The sequence below is a fragment of the Dreissena polymorpha genome, chromosome 6 (assembly GCF_020536995.1).
Source record: "Dreissena polymorpha isolate Duluth1 chromosome 6, UMN_Dpol_1.0, whole genome shotgun sequence".
NCBI lineage: Eukaryota > Metazoa > Mollusca > Bivalvia > Myida > Dreissenidae > Dreissena > Dreissena polymorpha.
In genome coordinates, this window is record NC_068360.1 from 404,232 (window position 1) to 421,293 (window position 17,062).

The 17,062-nt window shown below is 36.0% G+C and overlaps 1 long non-coding RNA gene across 1 annotated transcript; it reads right to left on the bottom strand.

Moving 5' to 3' along the window:
* Positions 1–3,442: 3,442 nt before the first annotated feature.
* Positions 3,443–4,712, bottom strand: LOC127834566 (uncharacterized). Its single transcript, XR_008028001.1, has 4 exons — positions 4,640–4,712; positions 4,365–4,461; positions 4,063–4,112; positions 3,443–3,546 (listed from the first exon to the last, which is right to left on the bottom strand). It is a non-coding gene; the product is annotated as an uncharacterized LOC127834566 (long non-coding RNA).
* Positions 4,713–17,062: the final 12,350 nt, after the last annotated feature.

A 17,062-nucleotide genomic window follows, 5' to 3' on the forward strand; every position in this document is an offset into this window, starting at 1 on the left:
ACATAGTTATATCCCGGACAAGCTCATTTATGGCCATTTTTTACCTTTGAACTCAATATGTGACCTTGACCTTGGAGATATCGACATAATTCTTTCGCATGACACACCTTCCAATAATGGTGAACAAATGTGCCAAATGATTTAAAATCTCACAATGAACGACATAGTTATGGCCCATACAAGCTCATTCATTGCCATTTTTGACCTTTGAACTCAAAGTGTGACCTTCACCTTGGAGTTAGTAACGTTATTCTTTCGCGCGACACACCGTCCAATAATGGTGAACAAATGTGCCTAATGATTTTAAAATCTCACAATGAATGGCATAGTTATGGCCTGGACAAGCTCATTTATGGCCATTTTGGACCTTTGAACTCAAATTGTGACCTTGACCTTGGAGATATCGACGTTATTCTATCACGCGAAACAACGTCAATGTGCTCAGGTGAGCTAAAAAAAACAAGCATCAGAAGGCATTAAACAGTGCAATATCAAATAAAGATACAAAGGCAAATCAAAGCTGAATTTAAGTGACATTTTAGGCTCATTTGCATATCTTTTGATACTTAGGCTATAGCTTTGTCACTAATCACTAAAAATACCCGAGAGACAGTTTTGACTGGGATGAAATTGACTGACTCAGTTAGGAATAAGAGCATAAGTTTGGGATATGTAAATAAATTCACATGAAAACTGTGTCTCGCATATCTTCACTGCATGATTATGACGAGGTATAACATTAGTCACTTAAAAAAACAGAAGCTTGCTCCACTAAGTTCCCATTAGGTGGGGAAAAGGCATAGATTTTGTCAAAATTTAATTAAGAATTGAATATCATTTTTCTGCATTTCATCAGTGTATGAACTGTCGGAAAAATTACACCTAATTTGCATAAACACCAACGTAATTACAATACAAAATTATCTTAAAGCTGAAATTCTATCGTGATAAGAGTCATAAAAGTCCTTTTTAATCTAGCGTATGAATATATTTTCAGTTTCGGTTTCATCTCCGTCAAATGGGTATATCGTTGAAGCTCGTGCACAAAATATAACGTCAGTTCGCTATTGACCAATAAAAAACACCATAAAGTTTTGCGGAAAACATAATGTCATTTTGGCAACTTGTTTATGACCAGAAAGTAGCGCCATGAATATTCATGTTTAAATTTGCATACAAGGTGGGTTCATCAGAAAATGAAAAACCAGTCAATGAACAAATTATCCAATCAGAATACAGCATTCATATGAAAGTGACAAGAGTTGTAATTATTTGTCCATAACTCCGTCCTCTGTGAATCAGCGCACATGGAAAGTGCGTCTCGAACATCTGCACTTCATGCTTAGAAATACTTTACCAGTTAAGATATTCAAAAACATTCATAAACATACTCCTCTCACAAAAATTATCTTTACAGTTTAAGAACTAATGTGTACAGTTTCATAAGATTGTGAATTGTTATGAGAACTTTAACAATTCACAATCTAATGAGCACAGCTTCATTACAAAACTTCTAACTAACAGCCAGTCATAGGCCTATCTTTTGAAATAAAGTTCTCATAACAATTCACAATCTAATGTGCACAGCTTCATTAAAAATCTCACTAATAGCTAGTCATACGTCTGGCACTCAAGTTCCCATAACAAATAATCTATAAAATAAGCCAGTAGATTATAATATAAACCAAACAATTAACACAAGCCGCTAGAGACATGCAGTCTGGCACAATGGCTGTCGTGATGTGGCCTCATGGTGATGTTTGTTCTCTCTTCCTACATTCCAGGTCAATTATATCATACTGCTTACAATATAGCCATGACAGCAGCAATGCAGAAGCCTCTTTCGAAAGACACATCATCATGTGTTCGATGTAGATTCTGTAAATAAAAACAATTTGGCATAATTCTTTTTTTTTCCATTTTTTGAAATGCATATCTAATATAGCTTATTAGTTAACACCAAGAGAAATATTTGGAGCCATATATTTGACTTTGAAGGATGACCTTAACCTTTCACCACTCTAAATGTGCAGCTCCAGGATATATACATGCATGCCAAATATCAAGTTGCTATCTTCAATATTGCAAAGGTTATGACCAAGGTTAAGTTTTTAGACAGACACACACATACAATGGCAGACAGGCCAAAAACAATATACCCCCAATCATTCGATCCGCGGGCATTATTACTGGTAATCTTCTATATTTTTATTATTGAAATCTCATTATCAGCGCTCACTGCATGACACTGATGACCTCGTTTTTCAACTTCTAAACAATTAAAATATACAATAGCTCACAGCTTTTTTTTTTTTATGTTCTTCAAAAATTCTGTGCAATCGGCTGTCCTCATTTTCCCCATTTGTTCTCAAGGCGTATATATTGCTAAATTAATAACAAAAGCTGGATAAGTCAAATTCATCCTCTTAATAAATATATTAGAAATAATTAATTGTCCATGTTACCTAAATCATCCAGATAACCCATTATTTCCCTAAGTGTGTCCTCCTTTTTGTATACTAAACATACTCTTTTATATTATAACGTAGAACATGAAGGCCATTCAGGCCTGGGCCTCTCGCCTTAAGTACCCTGACCATTGGGGCAATATTATAGAGGACCTCTAAATGAAGCATTAATCTAAATATATCAGAAGTTTTATTTAATCCAGCAAATGTAACTAAAATTGTCATCAAACAGTTGTCATAACAATTATTTGAATGATGGCCTTGCCTCAGCATACAAATCATACAAATACATATACATGTACTTACTTGGGATTATTGTATCGTTTCAAAAGCTGTTTTGAAATTCTGTCTTGAATCTCCCCTTGAACCTGAAGAGTAATACTGAGCAATTACAAGACCTGACAATGCACACATAATTTAACAAAGTAAGAAATCCATTTTGATCACATTATTCTGTTGGAAATGATAAACATGCTGCTTCCAGACTTTTTTACGATCTTTACAATGTTTCAAATCTAATTTTGATGTTTGGAAAGCCATTTTTCTAAGGATTTATATTGATAAAACTAAACTAGAGATATTGCATAACATGTTGAAAATACCCCAAAGTCATTATTATTTACATGAAAACTAGATACGTGTATTAAGGACACTTTTACACAACCAGTTGCACATCATCTCTTCATGTGCACCTAATGACTTTGTTATAAATTATGTGATTTTGAAATATATTCAAACTAATGATAATCATAAAATGTCCCACACAAAAACAAACATGAACACACTCCAACAGGCAGAGGTAACATGATATGCTCTTTCAACATTAAAAAGGCAGGGACATAAAAGTGACAAATATAAATACTGATATTTTTGGTTACAGAAAATTCAAGATAAACAATCTTTAGTGGATATTATTAATTGTACAGAAAATGATATGACACAGTATTAAAAGAAAACCAAAGAAAGTTCCTCTAGACGCAAAACTTGTTCAGCATTACATAAAAGTTGTCTGTTGTTTGATATGTACTTGAATGGCTCGTTGACAAACTGGTGGTGCCTTCTGTGCTAAGGTATTACACTGCCAATTAATGATGAATTTAGTAATGCAGCCTTTTATATGAGCAAATTTTGACAAAATCCAGAAAAATCATATTTGAGCGTAAATATGCAAAATAAATGTTCCATATTGAAAAACAAAACAGCATTGTATGTTTTGAAATGTAATTTTATAATTAACAAGAGATGTGTTTGTCAAAAACACAATGCCCCCTTCTGCGCCGCTTTGATGCCATATATTTGACCTTTGACCTTGAAGGATGACCTTGACCTTTGACCTTGAAGGATGACCTTGACCTTTCACCACTCAAAATGTGCAGCTCCATGACATACACATGCATGCCAAATATCTGAAGTAACATAGAAGTTATGGGCATTTTTTGAAACCTAAACGCGAAACCTAAATGCAAAGTGTGACGGAAGGACAGACAGACGGACGGTCCGATCACTATATGCCCTCCTTCAGGGGCATAAAATGTGTCAATTTGTACATTTTAAATTCATTGTGTGTACAATAACCAAATGTGAAGCAACATACCATACTTGTTTGTCACATTTGACAATGTCTTGCAAACGCACATTCTGAAGCTGTAAACAAGGAAAAGTCATGTAGGGGGTAAATACAAATATATTAATTACATATTGTTAACATTGGGTTCTATAAACACACATGCCCCTGCCGGATACATGAATGTCAGTAAATGTTTCAAGGAAGCAACTGTACGAGTATCAAGGCTAAATGATATAGAAAATTTATACAGTAAACTAAGGTTTCACCTAGAGATACATATATGATTTCTTTGAAAGTTAGCATAACTTTCTTGCTTTATATTTGCTCACCTCCTTGTCGCATACTGGACAAAGTTCTGTCAAATGACCTGCAGCTTGGACACACTGATGTTTCTGCTGTTTGCATACCTTGCAATACCACAAGCTCCTGAAGTGAAATGAATTTTATTAATAAGATAAGTATTTCTGAACACTTTTCTTAACCTGAACTATCAAGCTCATTGTTATTGAACAGGTTACAAACTTGATTTTATTAAATGTATGATTGCTTAGAAGGTATAACCAGTATATATTTAATTTAATTTTTAAACAAAGTTTAAGTTTACCCTTCCACTTCATTGTCACAAACACAGACACAGTCCATTATTAGGTTTTTTCTATGTAGCCGGTGGGTAGTAGAATGATAAATGTCTCTGAAAAAAATAAACTAAAGTTTCAGACACTTTCATTACTTTTACTGACAAGGCAAAAAGATCAATCTGTTTGAAATGACTACATTTAATTTTTATGCACCCGAAGGAGGGCAGATAGTGATCGCACTGTCCGGTCGTCTGTCCGTCACACTTTGCGTTTAGGTTTCGAAAAATGCTCATAACTTCTATGTCGCTTCAGATGTAACCTTCATATTTGGTATGCATGTGTATATGGACAAGGCCTTACTATAACCACAAAAATTTTGACCCCTGTGACCTTGACCTTGAACTTAGGGTCCGCGTTTAGGTTTCGAAATCTGCGTTTAAGTTTTGAAAAATGCTCATAACTTCTTTCAAAGCGTTTATAGGGGGCATATGTCATGCTATGGTGACAGCTCTTGTTCTTGACATGCTTTACTCCCTTATGGCTTGGTCACAAATATATGCAATGCAACTACAAAATGAGAAGGATAATTGTAAATGCATATTTTTTTAAGAGTGCTCTAGCTATGACATGGGGCAATAGAACTTCCAAACAAGAGCTATGTTTGTGAAACACAATGCCCCCTATTGCGCTTTGATGACCTTCATCAGCTATTAAGGAGCAAACAATGCCCATAACCTCGCCAAAAATCAATGGACCGGTTTAAAACTCACACTTCATCTGTAGACCTTTCAGACTTTTCATTTTATAAGCAAGGTTATATTTTTAGTGTAAAAGTCACAGCGACCTTGACCTTTGACCTAGTGACCTCAACTGACAGACAGACAGACCGACAGTTAGGCCAAAAACAATATACCCCCTGATCATTCGATCTGGGGGCATACAAACTTATACAGCAGTTGCATAAAACCATTTTCACTTTGCTTCTAAGCTGTAAAGGGTTAAGAGGCAGGTTTAACAATCCCATGATTCCACCTTCCCGTTGTTCAAAGACAGCACCCTCGACTATTTGCTGTCAAAAACCTTAAATAACTCTGAAGACATATATTTCAAATGGAATATCTGAAAATGATAAAGACGTATGAAGTTGTTGCAAGCCAAGTTAAACTTTAAGTTTAAGTGCCTGAATTAATTTCTGTGAAATTTCAGTTCGGAGTTATGCCAACACATGGAGGAGTCACATTCACAGTCTAATGACACCATACTGTTGATTTGTGTGACATCATATTATGCTTTTTTGTAATATTATATGTGTGATGATGTTTTTGATTTGCTCAGCATGACATAGTTTGGTCTTCTAAGCCTTACTGATAAAGTTATTTTTAACCATAACAATAAACCTTTTTTCAATATAAGAGAATAGTAGAATTACTATAGCTTTATGAAAAAAGAGACAAATAACCTTAAGGTTGTACAACTGTAATAATTTCCCGCGTTTTTTTTTTGTAAGATCGGTTTACATCGGCTAATGTCGGTAAATATCGTAACCGAAGTTGTGAGATGCCCGTTTTGTTCGGTTTATTATTTACAAAGTAAAATCTTAAATAAAAACATGTTTTATATAATTCAATAATAGATTATATCGCTGATATGCATAGTACAATATATATTTCAACGTCAAAAAGACAGTTAACGAATGAAAAAAAAGTAGCAAAAAAGAAAACAAGAGGGCCCAGATGGCCTAGTTCGCTCACCTGAGAGGAGTCGGTTCATTCAATCTTTGCCAAACGTCAAACTTGACCTAGATATTGTCCAGACAAACATCCTGGTCAAGTTTCATCATTATTGAACCAAAACTCTGGCATATGGAGTGATTTTGTTTTTGTAAGATTTGACCTGATGACCTATATTTTGAGTTGACCCCCCCCCCCCTTACCAAACATCAAACTTTGCTAACAAAAATAAATGACCAAGATTCATAAAATCTTAAACAAAATTGTGACCTCTAGCGTGTTTACAAGGATTTTGTATAATATAATGAAAATTTGGACAATCTTAGGGCAATCATTATGGCATTAATTAATTAATTATGCGATATATATAAAACCAATCTTTTCACCAAGTTTCATGATGATTGGGCAAAAAATGTGACTTCTAGAGTGTTCACAAGCTTTTTTTACTATATAAATATGAGAAAAACTGCCCCCCCCCGGCAGCCATATTATTCAACTGACCAGAACCATTTTCGAACTCAACTCTCATATCAAGGAAATAAATGTTCTGACCAAATTTCATGAAAATTGGGCCAAAAATGTGACTTCTAGAGGGTTCACATGTTTTCACTATATACATAAAGAGAAAAATGCCCCGCTCACTGGCGGCCATGTTTTTTCACCGATCAGGACCATTTTCATACTCGTCCGACATATCAATAAAACCAATGTTTTTCAATGGACCGGAACCACTTTTGAACTAAACCAACATATCATTAAGACAAACATTTTGACAAAGTTACATGAAGATTGGGCATGAAATGTGACTTCTACAGTGTTTACAAGTTTTTTCTTTTTTTTTGACCTAGTGACCTAGTTTTTGACCCGGTATGACCTAGTTTAAAACTCAACCGAGACTTCATTGGGACGAAGCTTCTGACCAAGTTTCATGAAGATCGGACAATAAATGTGGCCTCTTGAGTGTTTACGAACAAATGTTAACGGACGGACGACGGACAAAGACCGGTCACAAAAGCTCACCTGAGCAATCAGGTGAGCTAAAAATCTGTACGTAGAGTGTAGTAACATTGACTGCCAGCTGGTAAACACTACAGCGTATGGTAAAACCCACACAATCAAAGACAATGGGAAAAATGGAACTGGAAAAGTGGAATACAATGCTTTGTTGTCAACTCAAAACTTGAAACAGGTAAGGTCACAGATGTATGATCAGAACATTTATATAAAATACACATACGGTAATCATTTATATAGACATTTAGTTCAAAGATGTAAATTAAAGGCTTTATTATCATTATATTATTGTCTTTGTCTATGCTCTCTTTACTGTAAACATCGAGAAACAGTAACCAGAAGTAAATGTGTATTGTTTTTTTAGATCTTGTACTTACTTAAATCTTTGCTATAGTTATATTTGTTTCTGTATTAAGCAATCGTGGACAGCCTGGATGGACCATCCCGTGTAAACAATAGGCTGTCCCCATTAAACCTCAAAACAATATCGGACACCAACTTAAAAATAATGGAACAGCCAGCTGGTGAGGTGATAGAGCAAGTTGTGACTGAATCAGCTAGAATTGCAGCTAGCCATGCTATCTTAAATGAAATGAGGTAAGAACCTATAATTTAGATTATCAGCGGTAACAATAAAAATTTTACATCCACACATGGAAAAGATAAAACTATACACAATGTGTTGTAAAACCAATTATCTATGTTGACCGCCAATCTCACAAGTGTAAGTGAGGCAACGTTTGGCAGGCCTTTATATACAAATCCTTGGGGTCAAATGTCTGACCCATTCCTAATTTAAAATACAAGTATTTTCGCCTAATTAGCTGAAAATTTTCCCAATCCTACAATAATAGCCAAAATAAGATGTCAAAAATAACAATAATCTTAAATCATGATTTTGTTCTTCTATAAACAAATTTCATGGCTGGTAGATCAGCAGTTCACACATTTTGTGGCTGGTAGATCATCAGTATGATTATTAACCTAATAAAATTCCAATATATTATGTTTAGTTGCATTCTAAATGTGATATTGCATATCAATATTTTTCTAGATTGCTTTGTCAACTATGTTTCCAGTTGAAGGAAGAGAACTCCAGCAGGTTACTCATATGCATCAGTGGAAGTCCAGTCTGGTTGTCAGTTTGCAACATACGTCACACCATTGTTCCAATAAGTCAAGAGGCTTTACAAGTTACAGGCATTTCAATGACTGATGGGACAATTGCATTAATTGGATAAGTTGTGCAGCCATTGTCAATATGAGTGGCTGTTGAAAGAATTATACATTGGCTTGAAAAGTTTCAAAATGTGTGCTTAGTTGTTCATAATGGTCGTCGTTTTGATTTAACAATTTTTGTTTCAATTTTGATAAATGTTAGTGCAATTGATATTTTGTATAACTGTGCTTTTATCGATTCTCTATCAATATTCAGAAAATTATATCCAAAGCAGTCCTTGAAGCAAGTTGATTTAGTTTTACAATTGCTTGGTGAAACATACAATGCACACGATGCTATGGCAGATGTGGCAGCACTTGGAGAGTTACTCAAATTTGTGAATTTGTCTTCAAAATGATCCACAGCTTTTCCCCATTGGCTGTGTTAAAAAATTGATTTCAACAGTGCTAAAGCCCAGAGCTGTTTGCATTGAGCCCAGGACTAATTTCATGAAGTGTAATGAAAAGGCTTACCACTGAAAATATTGCTGGGTAAGGGCTAAAACTTGTGTATTTGACAATGCTTAATAACAGGAGTGGAGAGGATGTAATAAGTGATGTTTTCATTTTAAAAATTGCTGAAGGCTTGCCTAGAGTCACTTATTCTAAAAAAATATTACATGAAGTTGTTCTAAAAATATGTAAGTACTTTTTAACCAATGATTTGAAAGAAAATTTCAATTACATGTTTTATTTCAGTACCATCAGTAGTTTTTCAGTAATTACACTGAGTCAGATCGTGTGCATTTCTTTATTTATTTTTGAAGTTACATTGATATCAACTTGGGTAAGAAATATGGTACAGCATAATCTCCATAACGCCCTTTATAAGTGCATAAAATTTCATCAAACCACCCTTAGTACATTGACATTGTGCTTCTGATGAACACATCTCATTGTTTCTATTTTTAGTAACAGTGACCTGATCAATCACATAAGGTGAAAAATGAAGGGTTGTACTTAATCCCTACATCGCCTTTTATATGCATGCCAAGTTTCACCAAACTTTCTTGAGTACTTGAAACTAACTGGAGGATATAGTGTAGTAAGCCCTATCCATGTCAAAGGAACTTATAAGTATACGCTTATTTAGTTTCGTTATGAAATTTTGCATTAATATTTACATAATAAATAAGATTTTTTTCATTATTGTTATCACTCAATTTTCTTGTATTAAGTTATTTTATCATCTACAATCATATCCTGTACTAAATATACAAACATTGTTAATAAAAAATGCGAAAAAATATAAGTTTATTGAATTTATGTATCCCCAGGGGTAATTTAATTTATAAGAAAATTCAAATTTTGGGTCATCATACAGAAAAAATTAGGAAAAAAAAATTTGCATAGAAAGCCACCCTAAAAATTTGTAATAAGACCACAATCATATGGTATGAAGTTTATGAAAATAATACTTTTAATTGGTTTTAGAATTATATTGCCCATTACAGTTGTATTACCTTAACTTCTTTGCAGATATTGTACAAGGGCAAATAACGCACAAATGTGTGGAACATTAGGCGATCTAAAAATGACAAAATCCTTTCAAACTCAGGTAATTATTAGACCTTCTCTTTCTATACACAAGTATTTTTAAGATGTTTTCTTAACCTCATCAGAAAGATAAAAGTTTAAACCGAAACAAAACCGTCAACCAATTACAACCCACACTGAACTAACCTGTGGTGTGGCTGTTTCCATGTCCAGAGCTTCCTGTGATGGGAATATGTCTGGTTCCCCCTCCTCCTCCGGTTCCACTTCCACCTGCTGGGTGTGTGCGACCTCTGCCCACTGGATCTCCCTGTGATCTGGCTGACTGGACTTGTCTGTTATCGTGATGTCTGGGACCCTTGCAGGGGATGCTTATAGGGGGTACACAATCAAATAATGTGAGGGTTTATATACAGAATTTTACAGGAGAAGGTGTAAAAATAATAAAGAACTAGGATTTTCAAATTATTTGAAAACTTGATTAAAAATATCTCTGATATTTGCATCAAAGGAACAGAAGGTAAGTCATGTACCTCAGCAACTGCTACTTTTGACCTCTTCACACCGGCAACATCACCAGGACTGAAAAGCAGAGGAACACAATTTATGTCATCTTGAAATATACATGTCTATTAAATAAACCTCAACAGACTCTATTTGCTTTAAATATACCAGGTAAGCTGTACATTTGTAATTTTGAATTGTTCCTACAAATGTATATATTGGTACATATTCAAATGTAAAGCTAAGATCTAGAGCGCAGTCCAATAATTTTAAGCAGACTTTATCATGGCTGGGGCATTAACATATTAATAACAAGAGGGCCATGATGGCCCTGAATCGCTCACCTGACTTACCTTGCTACATCAACTTAAATTCTATCAGACCCATATACAATCCCAAGAAAGATTTCATTAATTAATACATTCTGACAAAATGGCATTAAGATGTGATGAAAACTGTGACCTCTTTCATCTACACAAGGTTTTACTAGAATTGGCCCGTAGACCTAATTTTTGACCCCAGATGACCCATATACGATCCAAAATCAGATATTATCAAGATAAACATTATGACCATACTTCATTAACATCAGATGAAAACTATGACCTCTATTGTCTACACAAGGTTTTTTTATGATTTGACCTAGTGACCTAGTTTTTGACCCCAGATGACCCAAATACAATCCCAACCCAGATTTCATCAAGATTAACATTCTAGCCAAATTTAATTAAGTTTGGATAAACACTGTGACCTCTATTGTCTACAAAAGTTTTTTTTTTAATTTGACCTAGTGACCTAGTTGTTGACCCTTGATGAACCAAATTCAATTCCAACACAGATTTTAACAAGACGAACATTCTGACAATATTGAATTAAGATCTGATGAAAACTGTGACCTCTATTATCTTCACAAGGGTTTTTCTATGATTTGACCTAGTGACCTGGTTTCTGACCCCAAATACAATCCCAATCCAGATTTTATCAACATAAACACTCTGACCAAATTTCATAAAGATTGGATGAAAACTGTGACCTCTATTGTCTACACAAGGTTTTTCTTTTATGTGACCTAGTGACCTAGTTTTTAAGCCCAGATGACCCAAATACAATCCCAACCCAGATTTCATCAAGTTAAACATTCTTACCAAATTTCCTAAAGATTGGATGAAAACTGTGACCTCAATTGTCTACACAAGTTTTTTTTAATATTTGACCTATTGACCTAGTTTTTGACCCCAGGTGACCCAAATACAATCCCAACTCAGATTTCATCAAGATAAATATCCTGATCAAATTTTATAAAGATTGGATGAAAACTATGACCTATATTGTCTACACAAGATTTTCTATTATTTGACCTAGTGACCTAGTTTTTACCCCAAGATGACCCAAATACAATCCCAACCCAGATTTCATCAAGACAAATATTCTGACCAAATTTCATAAAGATTGGATGAAAATTGTGACCTCTATTGTCTACACAAGGTTTTTCTATTATTTGACATAGTGACCTAGTTTTTGACCCCATATGACCCAAATACAATCCCAACCCAGATTTCATGCAAACTGTGACCTCTACTGTCTACATAAACAAATTGTTGACGGTTTTTCTATTATTTGACCTAGTGACCTAGTTTTTTACCTCAGATAACCCAAATACAATCCCAACCCAGATTTCATCAAGATAAACATTATGACCAAATTTCATAAAGATTGGATAAAAACTGCGACCTCTATTGTCTACACAAACAAATGGTTGATGGCTTTTCTATTATTTGACCTAGTGACCTAGTTTTTGACCTCAGATAACCCAAATACAATCCCAACCCAGATTTCATCAAGATAAACATTCTGACCAAATTTCATAAAGATTGGATGAAAACTGCGACCTCTATTGTCTACACAAGGTTTTTCTATTATTTGACCTAGTTACCTAGTTTTTAACCTAGTGACCTAGTTTTTGACCCCAGATGACCCACATACAATTCCAACCCAGATTTCATCAAGATAAACATTCTGACCAAATTTCATAAAGATTGGATGCAAACTGTGACCTCTATTGTCTACACAAACAAATTGTTGACGGACGCACGCACACACGCATGCACAACGGACGCCGGACATCACACGGTCACATAAGCTCACCATGTCACTTCGTGACAGGTGAGCTTAAAATCATCCATCTTTACTATCATTTGATATTAAAATCTACTGTTTTATTATTTTCTTTGAGTCCTTTGATTAGCCACTACCAGGGATTTTTTGCTTCTTTGAAAGGTTCCTGAAAATAGCACTTTCCCAATAGGGAAAAACTAAAAATTTCCCAATTGCTGTCCAAAAATTCTCAATTGAAGGCTTCTCATGTTTTTATTTTTTTTAGAAATAAAATTCAACATTTAGTTAGTTTCCCTATGCAGCTCTATGATTAGAACCCAAAATAATATAATATTGATAACTTAAAAACACAAAGTTATCACTTTTCAAGTAATTGGGAGCAAAAAAATGAATTGCATCAATTTCCTAATGTGAAAACTTCACTACGTGATTTTCTCAATGTCTGGGTTTTTTGCGCAAATTTTCCCAAATGGGCTGGTACTCGTACTTTTCCCAATTTGGCTACAAAATCGCTGACTACCCACCTCTCATTTCTCATCCTCTTAGCTGATTGCTGGATGGAGGTTACGGGTGTCTCTCGGGAGGTTGACTGTTGGGGCTCGATGAAGCCAGAATCTGACTGGCCCATAGAGGGGTCACTCACAGACTCAACACTCAGGGTCTCTATGGAAACAAGGAGGGCAAAGCTAGTGTTACAGTGACATCCATACAATTACCCTTTAGTAATTATTTAACTCCCTATCAGCCATGGATAATCTTGTAAAATTTAAGCCATGCTTTGGGAAAAGCAGGTTAAATGCATGTGCATTAAGTGCATTCCCCGATTTGCCTGTGCAGTCTTCCTTCAAATGAAAAATACCACAAAAGCAGACAGTGCCATCCCTGATTAGCCTGTGCAGACTACACACTACACACATGCATTACGCCCCAGCAGACAGTGTTATCCCTGATTAGCCTGTGCAGACTACACAATTTACACACATGCATTACGCCCCAGCAGACAGTGTCATCCCTGATTAGCCTGTGCGGACTACACACTTTACACACATCCATTATGCCCCAGCAGACAGTGTCATACCTGATGAGCCTTGCGGACTTCACACTTTACACACATGCATTACGCACCAGCAGACAGTGTCATCCCTGATTAGCCTGTGCGGACTACACACTTTACACACATGCATTACGCCCCAGCAGACAGTGTCATCCCTGATGAGCCTGTGCGGAATACACACTTTACACACATGCATTACGCCCCAGCAGACAGTGCCATCCCTGATAAGCTAGTGCGGACTACACACTTTACACACATGCATTACGCCCCAGCAGACAGTGCCATCCCTGATTAGCCTGTGCGGACTACACACTTTACACACATGCATTACGCCCCAGCAGACAGTGCAATCCCTCATTAGCCTGTGTGGACTACACACTTTACACACATGCATTACGCCCCAGCAGACAGTGTCATCCCTGATGAGCCTGTGCGGACTACACACTTTACACACATGCATTACGCCCCAGCAGACAGTGCCATCCCTGATTAGCCTGTGCGGACTACACACTTTACACACATGCATTACGCAACAGCAGACAGTGCCATCCCTGATTAGCCTGTGCGGACTACACACTTTACACACATGCATTACGCCCCAGCAGACAGTGCCATCCCTGATTAGCCTGTGCGGACTACACACTTTACACACATGCATTAGGCCCCAGCAGACAGTGCCATCCCTGATAAGCCTGAGCAGACTACACACTTTACACACATGCATTACGCCCCAGCAGACAGTGCCATCCCTGATTAGCCTGTGCGGACTACACACTTAACACACATGCAATACGCCCCAGCAGACAGTGCCATCCCTGATTAGCCTGCACGGACTACACACTTTACACACATGCATTACGCCCCAGCAGACAGTGCCATCCCTGATTAGCTTGTGCGGACTACACACTTTACACACATGCATTACGCCCCAGCAGACAGTGCCATCCCTGATTAGCCTGCGCAGACTACACATTTTACACAGTGTCATCCCTAATTAGCCTGCGCGGACTACACACTTTACACAGTGTCATCCCTGATTAGCCTGCGTGGACTACACACTTTACACACATGCATTAAGCCCCAGAGCGAGGCTCATTAAACAAATCCTCAATGAATGAATGTTAAAGGCATACTATATTTCAGTAAGGAACTCTTTCCTATATAAACATCTATCTAATAACGTAATGTTTTGAAAAATGATTCATATACTGCAACTATAAGACTCAAATATAACACTCAACTGACAAAGATTACAAACAACATTAATCACACGTATTTCACATATGTAAAATGTACTCAATGAAAGTTTATCACTGACCTTGGGTGGGTATGACCCTGTGGACCTTCCTGGCTCCTTTAACCACTGAGCCTTGCTGAGGGAACATTTGCTGCTGAAAAGGGCGCGTGGCCTCTTCTGGAATGGAAACACAGAGATGTCAATCAGCAGGGTTCCACAACCCTATAGCCCCTTGATTTTGTGCTTGGTCCCTAGATATTCTTAGAAAACTCCTTGTGTCTTATTTACATGACGTATTGAATGCACATACATGGGTACTGTAAGTGTATAACCTTGCAGCAGCATGGGATAATATACCAGGAAGTATTGTACCAAAACTGTTAGCAAGATGGGTTTGGTATTCAGCTACGTGCCCTGTATGTTAAAAGCATTCCTTTAAATATTAAAATTGGTTAAGATCCGAATGAGATCTTATAAAAAACTTTGGGGACTTGAGAGAATAAATGGCTAAACATGAACATCTTTGTATGAGGTAACTCACACAAAAATATTCTTCTCCATGATCAATGTATTTTAAGAATTTATCAATGAACAAAACATAACTTAACTGACCCATCTTGGCAACTTTAAACACTGGTTTGGTTGAGTCATATTTAGAGAAGATGATCGTAAAGTTTAGCATTTCAGTAAGTACTTCACATAAATATGAGCCTCACACTGTGAAAACAGGGCTTAATGCATGTGCATAAAGTGTCCATAGAGGCTTATAATGGACAACACATTAGGTTTTCATAGACTTTTTGAAGACTGCACAGGCTAATCATGTACGACACTTTACGCACATGGCTTAAGCCAGGTTTTCTTAGAGCAAAACACATATATAATAATAAAACATTTCTTTACCTTCTGTGAAGATGTCAGTCTGTGAAACGGTGGTTGTCATGATGGTTGTTGTGGGAGTTCTGGTTGTCATCTGCAATCCATGCATAAAAAACTCCAGAAAACGGTTATTATAGAAAAACAAGAGATGTGTTTGTCAGAAACACAATGCCCTCCACTGCGCCATATATTTGACCTTTGACTTTGAAGGATGACCTTGACCTTTCACCACTCAAAATGTGAAGCTTCATGAGATACACATGCATCCCAAATATCAAGTTGCTATCTTCAATATTGCAAAAGTTATGGGAAATGTTAATGTTTTAGGACGGAAATACAGACTGACAGACGGACAGTTCAACTGCTATATGCCACCCTACCAGGGGCATGAAAACTTCAACTGTTTTTGTTTGCAAAGTATTCAATATAATCAAAGGGAAAAAAAAGTCAAGAGTAGTGGTTCTTATGCACTTCTCTATTAATCTAATTTTTCTTTTGGGATTATTGTAGTTTCAAAAGTTGACATCTGTTATTGTCTTTGAGTAATGTTCTGGTAGCCTACCAACAAAGCGACAACTTAATGCTTGCAGAAAAGTTGTTAACATCAAATGGAACTTAAATAGCTTAAATTGTTTAAGATATTTAGCTAAAATAATTTGTTTTTAGAAATCAAGAACTGCATTTTGCAACAATATTCTTCTGTTTTGAAGACCATTTGAAGATCAAGACTAGATCTTGTATTGTCCACAAACTGAACTGATAAGCAGAATTTGCCTTACATTTTTCAGCTCTTCTCTGCAAGGTTTACCACCACCTTCTTGCAGTTGTTGAACATCTATAGAAAAAAGTAACATAATTTCCATTTATTTGTTCTTTCTGACAACCACTGTCATCAATAGGTGAAAGTTGACCAATTCTTACAATTTACAATTCAAATCTCTATCCACAATTCTCTTATTTTCTGTATTTAAAAAAATATATATTGAATGTTGAACAAGAAAAAATTGTCTTTAAGAGAATACAAAAGGAAAAGACCCTAAAAGACTTTTAAGGAGTGAAGGTCTAATGACCCAAACAATACAAATGTGAACTATCTAAACCTTTCATTAAAAAAATAAAGACAACATGTTTTATCTTTTGGAATGTTCAAATTTTCAATTACAGATCTCAATGGAATACTAACAAGAATTATGGTATACCTGAT